Below are 7,415 nucleotides of genomic sequence, written 5' to 3'. Positions count from 1 at the left end.
TGTAGAAAAGCCGCGGAGACACCATCACGTGTTTCTCAACACAAGCAATAAATAGCCAGGCCGTTTATCGGTGGGCGCGGCCATCTTTGTGAGGCCGCGCGTGCGCAAATGGTACTGCTCGGCTTCCCAGGGCTTCAGGAAAATGGCCGCGGGATGCCGCGCGTGCGCAGATGGAGATCGCACACGCGGCCTCACAAAGATGGCCGCGCCCACCGATAAACGGCTGAATAGCGCAGATCGCGCTCTTTTCCTTCAGCTGCGCAGTGGATTCGCCTGTGGGGCATGCGCAAACCAATACGCCACCAATGGAAAGATGAGCAAGATCTGGGGGAGAAACAGCGATGTCACCACACCCATATGACCAGACCAGCGTGAGTGACAGCCCAAAACGGCAACTTTACAAAGGTATTTCGGCAGCATAGGTGGGGAATAAAGGCTCACAAAATACACTAATGTAAAGCACATTTCTGCCCCTATTTAACGCTATTTTTATCAAATCTTGAAAAAACGGGGTGACAGGTTCCCTTTAAGTGGGGAACTTACACAATTGGTGGCTGACTAAATACTTTTTCCCCACTGTGTATATATATATATATATATATATGTGTGTGTGTGTATAATTATATATATATATATATATATATATATATATATACACACACTCACACATTATGAAGGTCCTCACACCCACCATTCCCCACACAGCCCCTCATCACCCCCCTTCTCCATACAGCCCCTCATCACCCCATTCCCCACACAGTCCCTCATCATCCCACCATTCCCCACACAGCCCCTCATTATCCCCCATTCCCCATACAGCACTTCATCATCCCTTCTCCCCACACAGTCCCTCATCACCCCCATTCCCCACACAGTCCCTCATCATCCCCCCATTCCCCACACAGCCCCTTATCCTCCCTTTACCCCACACAACCCCTCATCACCCTCCATTCCCACACAGCCCCTCACCCCCCACAGCCCCTAATCATACCTTCTCCCCAAACAGCCCATCATCACCCCCCATTCCCCACACAGCCTCTCATCACCAATTCCCCACACAGCCCCTCATCACCCCCCCATTCCCCACACAGCCCCTCATCATTCCCATTTCTCCCACAGTCCCTCATCATTCACTCTTCTCCCCACAGCCCCACATCATTCACCGTTCTCCCCACAGCCCCTCATCATTCACCCTTCTCCCCACAGCCCCTCATCATTCACCCTTCTCCCCACAGCCCCTCATCATTCACTGTTCTCCCCATAGCCCCTCATCATTCCCCTTCTCCCCACATCCCTTCATCATTCACTCTTCTTCCTACAGCCCCTCATCATTCACTCTTCTCCCCACAGCCCCTCATCATCTCCTTTCTCCAAACAGCCCATCATCATCCCCCTTCTCCAAACAGCCCATCATCTCCCCACAACCCCTAATCATCCATTCTGAGCACACACAACCCCTCATCACTCCCCCTTTCTCCCCACAAAGCCCCTCATCATCCCCCCCCCCCCATTCCTCACACAGCACCTCATCATAATCTTCCCTTTGCAGGCCCACTCAAGTAGCATCAACCCCTTTCCAAACTCCATCCTCAGAGTACTCACACTGAGTCCTGGGTTCTCTTTCCCATTTGCAGCCCCTCAGTACTCTCACATGGCTCCATGGTGGAGCCCCTCATTTCCCACTTCCTTCTCCAGCAGCCTAGGCAAAGCACAGCTTCCTGCTATTGGATCTTCACTGGACTGAAGGAGGCCCCGCCTCTTCCAGTGACATCTTTACCTCAAGAAATCAACTCCGATCTAGACACAAACCCTGTTGCCAGCCGCATCACAGTACTGTACAGCACAGCAGACAGTTTGCTGTGTGCGGCCATCAGGTGGCCGGCTCTGCATAGCTGCTGGGTGAGTGGCCCGGGGGGTATTTGCTTCCCTGCCATATGGCCCAGCCCGTCCCTGTATAGGTTGGGTCAGTTTTTTTTTTTTTACATAAATAAATGTATTTATTGGATTAATATTATTTCATGTTTCTGTTCTTTATTTTGTGAATTTAAAAAAAATTTTTTTTACAATTTTTAAAAACCTTTTTTTACATTTTTTTTTTTTTACCCTGTCCCAGAATGGGACATTAAGTTTCTGCTGGCTGATCACTGATCTAATACTCTGCAATTCTTTTACTTTGCAGTGCATTAGATCAGCGTCTTGCACACAGGGAGGAGGCGTGGCAGCTCCTGCTCTGAACTTGGAGCTTACACGCCACCATCTCTGGGTGACCCTGCAGCCATCTTTCAGACCAGGGTTAGTATGGAGACCACTGGCATAACGCGATCGCGTTGTGCCAATTGGAGCAGAGAGGGAGCTCCCTCTCCTTGCAATGTCCATCGACGTCTGCCACTATTAACAGTGACATCAGAGCGGATAAACACCCACGATCGTTGCTAGCACCAGTCGTGGGCATTACTGCAGGGTCCTCTCATAACTTGCAGAACTACACCAGGTGAGCAGACTCCATTTACTCTTCCTTTTCTTTTCACCAGGACTTCACTTCACTGAGCGTTCTTATTTTGTCTTCTAGTTAATAGTCTGTGGGACCCCTCTGTTTCTTGTTGTATTAGTTATACAACTGATCAATTTTGGACATGAATTCTGTTTTCGAATTCCCACATGCAATTAAGAATTTTTCACCTTAACCATTACTTGCTATAGTTGAATATGTTGAATGAAAACAATATCAAGATTTCAAATTCTAAAAATGTTTGATGTTATTAGACACAAAATTATGAAATGGAGGGGAAGAATCAGAAACATTTGTGAATTACTCCTGCAGAGGGTTAAATTGCTGAAAATTCACCTTAAAGGGTCATAGATGTTGATATAAGCCAAACATGATTTAGTTTACTAAAATTACTGCTAAAACAGTATATACAGTAAAAGTGAGAATAAATATTCCCCAAATACTTCACTGGTCTTATTTCTTCTTTCCATTTTTTTTTTTTATTTTACGCATAGGAAAATAAAATATTTAATCATCCGAAACTGTGTAGTGGATGTGGACAACATTCAGATTTGCTCCTTTGGGAAGTGTAAACTTAAGATTTTAGGTAAACGAAGTCAAAAATTACATGTCCAACCAAAAAGATTACACTTCTGCTTGGGACCCTCCCCAATAGTTAAAGGGGTATCCACTTCAAATAAATTAGTTTTCATTGTGTTTCTAATACTATTTTGTGCAACTTACTAATTTTATTTTTTAAGTTGCCAAGATCATGCAATATTGACACTGTCCAGGGATTACTAAAGTTTCACTTCTCACAAGACTCAGCACAGGAGAACATTTCCTGTGTCTGAATGTCATCACTACTGTGTGTGATGTGTACTCATTTCAGTCATAAAATCTGCCTCGGTCTATCCTTTTTCCATCTCAGACAAGAGGACTGGTTTAGTTATGAGCCGTCTTGAAGTGAACCAACCAGCCAGCCTCCTTCATACCACTGATGACATGCCAACATAGGAAACTCTTCTGCATCGAGCACATAGCTGGAGCCTAGAACCACAATGACTTTGGAAGGTCTGTGCACCTATGGAAATAAAAGATTATTAGTAAAGATTCTTGCACATTGGGACAATACTCTACCTTGAGCATTCTGTTCAGGTGGGTTACTCATGAAGAAATGAGGCAAGTGGAGCTTTGGACTCCTTTAGACCTCAGGTGTGGTCAGTCTATTTTGTGAGACTTGACTTATCTCATTACCTTGAGTGCACGCATCATCATGAGGCACATAAATAATTTTTTGCTATTCTGACTAACCCCCAGAAGGAATGGTCAGCATGGCCCAATGTGAATGTAGCTTAGTTGTGTATAATGTTATTAGAAACAAATCTGTGTTTTTTTTTTAGCTGGATAACCCATGTAATCCTTTTCTTCCAAGCAATTCACTAGGTCATAACTAAGGTACTATGCTTTACTTTGTCATCTTATTATATCATTAATATAGCAATTAATTTACTATAATAATTATTAGTAGTAAAAACCTTGGCGTTTGACATCCTTATGTGCGCTATTCTCATATTGCATCATTTCTGTATCTATTATTCCAGGGGCGGACACAGACAGCTTGGGGCCCCTGTGCAGGAAATGTGTTTGGGCCCCCCCTTCTTTAAAGGCGACAAAGCTACATTATATATATATATATATATATATATATATATATATATATATATATACTGTAGAATATGCCCATGTATAATAAACACCTGTGTCTACTGCATATGTGACATAGTATACGTTAATGTATAAGGGTATGGTTCCACGGTCAGGAATCGGCAGCGCTTTGGATGCAGCACATGTCCGCTCGGTCCAAAGCGCTGCCGGCTTTTGTACGAGTGATGCTTCCGCATGTGTTCATTGAACACATGCGGAATCACTGCATCCTATACATTGGACTGTGATATTTATCTTGTGGAGACTGAGCGTCTCCGCAAGATAAATAGACATGTCCGTCTCTGCAGGGAAGCTGCGGGTGCCGCTGCATACATAGTGGACATTGGATTCCTTGAAATCTCATGCACTATGCTGTAACATCAGGACGCTGCGGACTGGATGCTGCGGATGTACACAGCGTCCAATCCGCAGAGTTTACTGACAGTGGAAACATACCCTTATATGTGTGTTTAATGCAACAGATACAGTATATGTGAAAAAGTCTTCACTGGGGGATGGGCTCAGGGGTCGGTCCCAGCCTGGATCTGATACTGCAGTGATCACTGGAGTCCCGTCAGAGAATAGACCCAGTGATTTAGTGACTGTGTTCCTGAGCTCTGAACTCTCTGGTCCCTGCTGTGTGTGGATGAAAATCCTGCACTGACCAGAGAACACAAAGCTCCGGGGGTCACAGTCAGTAAATCACTGCTTCTAGTCTCTGACTGCTGCCCCTGTCTCCCCTCTTTACTCTGCAAACAATCCGTCACATTCAGACCGTTCTTTACCTCCTGTTCAGGGGGTGATTGAGGTCCTGCACAGCTGCAGCTTCCTTCCAGGCATGAGTGTGCAGAAGCCAGTGTGCGGCAGCTTCCTGTCTCGCACAGCCGCAGCGCGGAATGATGATGTCATTCAGCTGAGCCTCTGCTGTCTGTGTGAGAAAGGAAGCAGGAAGCATCCATTCCCTGCAGATCCGTTGCCATTTTCTCTTGCAGGCAGCGGAGCTGCAGGGATTGCTCCATGCCTGCTGCACATGAGGGCAATCTGGCCAGGGGGCCCCCGGAGCCTCGGGGCCGGATAGACTGGCCAGATTGCCCTCTATATTAGCCGCCCTCAGGGGTGAACCTAGCCTCTCTGCTGCCTGAGGCGAATGGAAAAATGGCTCCTAACATAAATAAAAACATGAGAATTAATTAGTATCACAAATAACATTTACATCCAGGTACCTTATAGATGGCGTTGACTCTGGAGCCGTTCTTCTTTTCTTCATCTTGTCCAGACCCCATGATGAGTTTTCTCATCCACAGCCATCTCTGCAGACTTCCATCTTTTCCGCTCTTTTGCAGAAAGTCTCCACAAGATGCCCTTAAAGATACAAGTGTCATTATAATGCTCCGGAATAAAAAATTGCCCCTCACTATATTGTCTGCACAAAATATGACCCCCACACTGTCCCTCTTATGGTACATGCTCTTCACACTGACCTCTCCTTTCTATACCGGCCCCCTCTTCACACTGTCCACTCACACTGTGTCCCCCCTATAGGGCCTAGTATTTATACTCCATATTTATACTCCATCCTCCCACCCTGTGTGCATGGCTCCCCCATCCTTCTCCCCTGCGTTCACGGCTCCCCCATCCTTCTCCCCTGCGTGCTGGGCTCCGCCATCCTTCTCCCCTGCGTTCATGGCTCCGCCATCCTTCTCCCCTGCGTTCATGGCTCCCCCATCCTTCTCCCCTGCGTTCACGGCTCCCCCATCCTTCTCCCCTGCGTGCTGGGCTCCCCCATCCTTCTCCCCTGTGTTCACGGCTCCCCCATCCTTCTCCCCTGCGTGCTGGGCTCCCCCATCCTTCTCCCCTGCATTCACGGCTCCCCCATCCTTCTCCCCTGCGTGCTGGGCTCCCCCATCCTTCTCCCCTGCGTGCTGGGCTCCCCCATCCTTCTCCCCTGCGTTCATGGCTCCCCCATCCTTCTCCCCTGCGTGCTGGGCTCCCCCATCCTTCTCCCCTGCGTTCACGTCTCCCCCATCCTTCTCCCCTGCGTGCTGGGCTCCCCCATCCTTCTCCCCTGCGTTCATGGCTCCCCCATCCTTCTCCCCTGCGTTCACGGCTCCCCCATCCTTCTCCCCTGCGTGCTGGGCTCCCCCATCCTTCTCCCCTGCGTTCACGGCTCCCCCATCCTTCTCCCCTGCGTGCTGGGCTCCCCCATCCTTCTCCCCTGCGTGCTGGGCTCCCCCATCCTTCTCCCCTGCGTTCACGGCTCCCCCATCCTTCTCCCCTGCGTTCACGGCTCCCCCATTCTTCTCCCCTGCGTTCACGGCTCCCCCATCCTTCTCCCCTGCGTTCACGGCTCCCCCATTCTTCTCCCCTGCGTTCACGGCTCCCCCATTCTTCTCCCCTGCGTTCACGGCTCCCCCATCCTTTTCCCCTGCGTGCATGCCTCCCCTATCCTCCCACCCTGCGTGCATGGCTCCCCCATCCTTCTCCCCTGTGTGCATGGCTCCACATCCTTTTTCCCTGTGTGCATGGCTCCCCATACTTTTTCCCTGTCATACTTACCTCTCACCGCGCAGCACAGAACAGAACTTCCTTCCTGGCATCTCTTCTGCAGCGTCTTCCTTCCTGTCTTCAGCGGTCACATGATAGCGCTAATTAAGGTCATGAATATGCGCATATTCATGACCTTAAATGAGGGGTACCATGTGACCGCTGAAGACAGGACGCGCTGCCGGCACTGGGACGCAGTTGCAGCCACCGCTGGAGGAAGGTGAGTATTACGTCTTCAGGGAGGGGGGGGCGGGAAGGAGGGAGGAGGGGGGCAGGAAGGAGGGAGGGAGGGAGGAGGGAGGGAGGGCACTTGACCCCGGAGTTTTATAAAAAAAAAAAAAAACTAGCAGCGCAAATCCAGTTACTATAGAGTCTGCCGCCCTCTCTTCTGCCGCCTGATAGTCAAATCGCCTAATGGTAGCAGCGTCCCTGGCCGCCCTGCAGGGGCCCCCCAGAGCCTCCGGGCCCCGGTGCAGCTGCACCGGTTGAACCGGCGGTATGTCCGCCCATGTATTATTCCCGTTACTAGATGGTGGCCCGATTCTAACGCATCGGGTATTCTAGAATATGCATGTCCACGTAGTATATTGCCCAGCCACATAGTATATGGCCCAGCCACGTAATATATTGCCCAGCCACGTAGTATATTGCCCAGCCACGTAGTATATTGCCCAGC

General features: G+C 49.2%; 1 long non-coding RNA gene across 2 annotated transcripts in view; it reads left to right on the top strand.

Moving 5' to 3' along the window:
- The first annotated feature begins 2,323 nt into the window (after positions 1–2,323).
- LOC138641426 (uncharacterized) overlaps positions 2,324–7,415 on the top strand; it is a 201,782-nt gene continuing 196,690 nt past the window's right edge. For both annotated transcript variants that reach the window (XR_011313830.1, XR_011313829.1), the window contains exon 1: positions 2,324–2,491. This is a non-coding gene — a long non-coding RNA (uncharacterized lncRNA). The remainder of the gene's footprint in view (positions 2,492–7,415) is intronic.

Source organism: Ranitomeya imitator, chromosome 6 (assembly GCF_032444005.1).
Source record: "Ranitomeya imitator isolate aRanImi1 chromosome 6, aRanImi1.pri, whole genome shotgun sequence".
Lineage (NCBI taxonomy): Eukaryota > Metazoa > Chordata > Amphibia > Anura > Dendrobatidae > Ranitomeya > Ranitomeya imitator.
The sequence above is the reverse complement of the archived record's forward strand: the minus strand, read 5'-3'. Positions and strand labels throughout refer to the sequence as shown.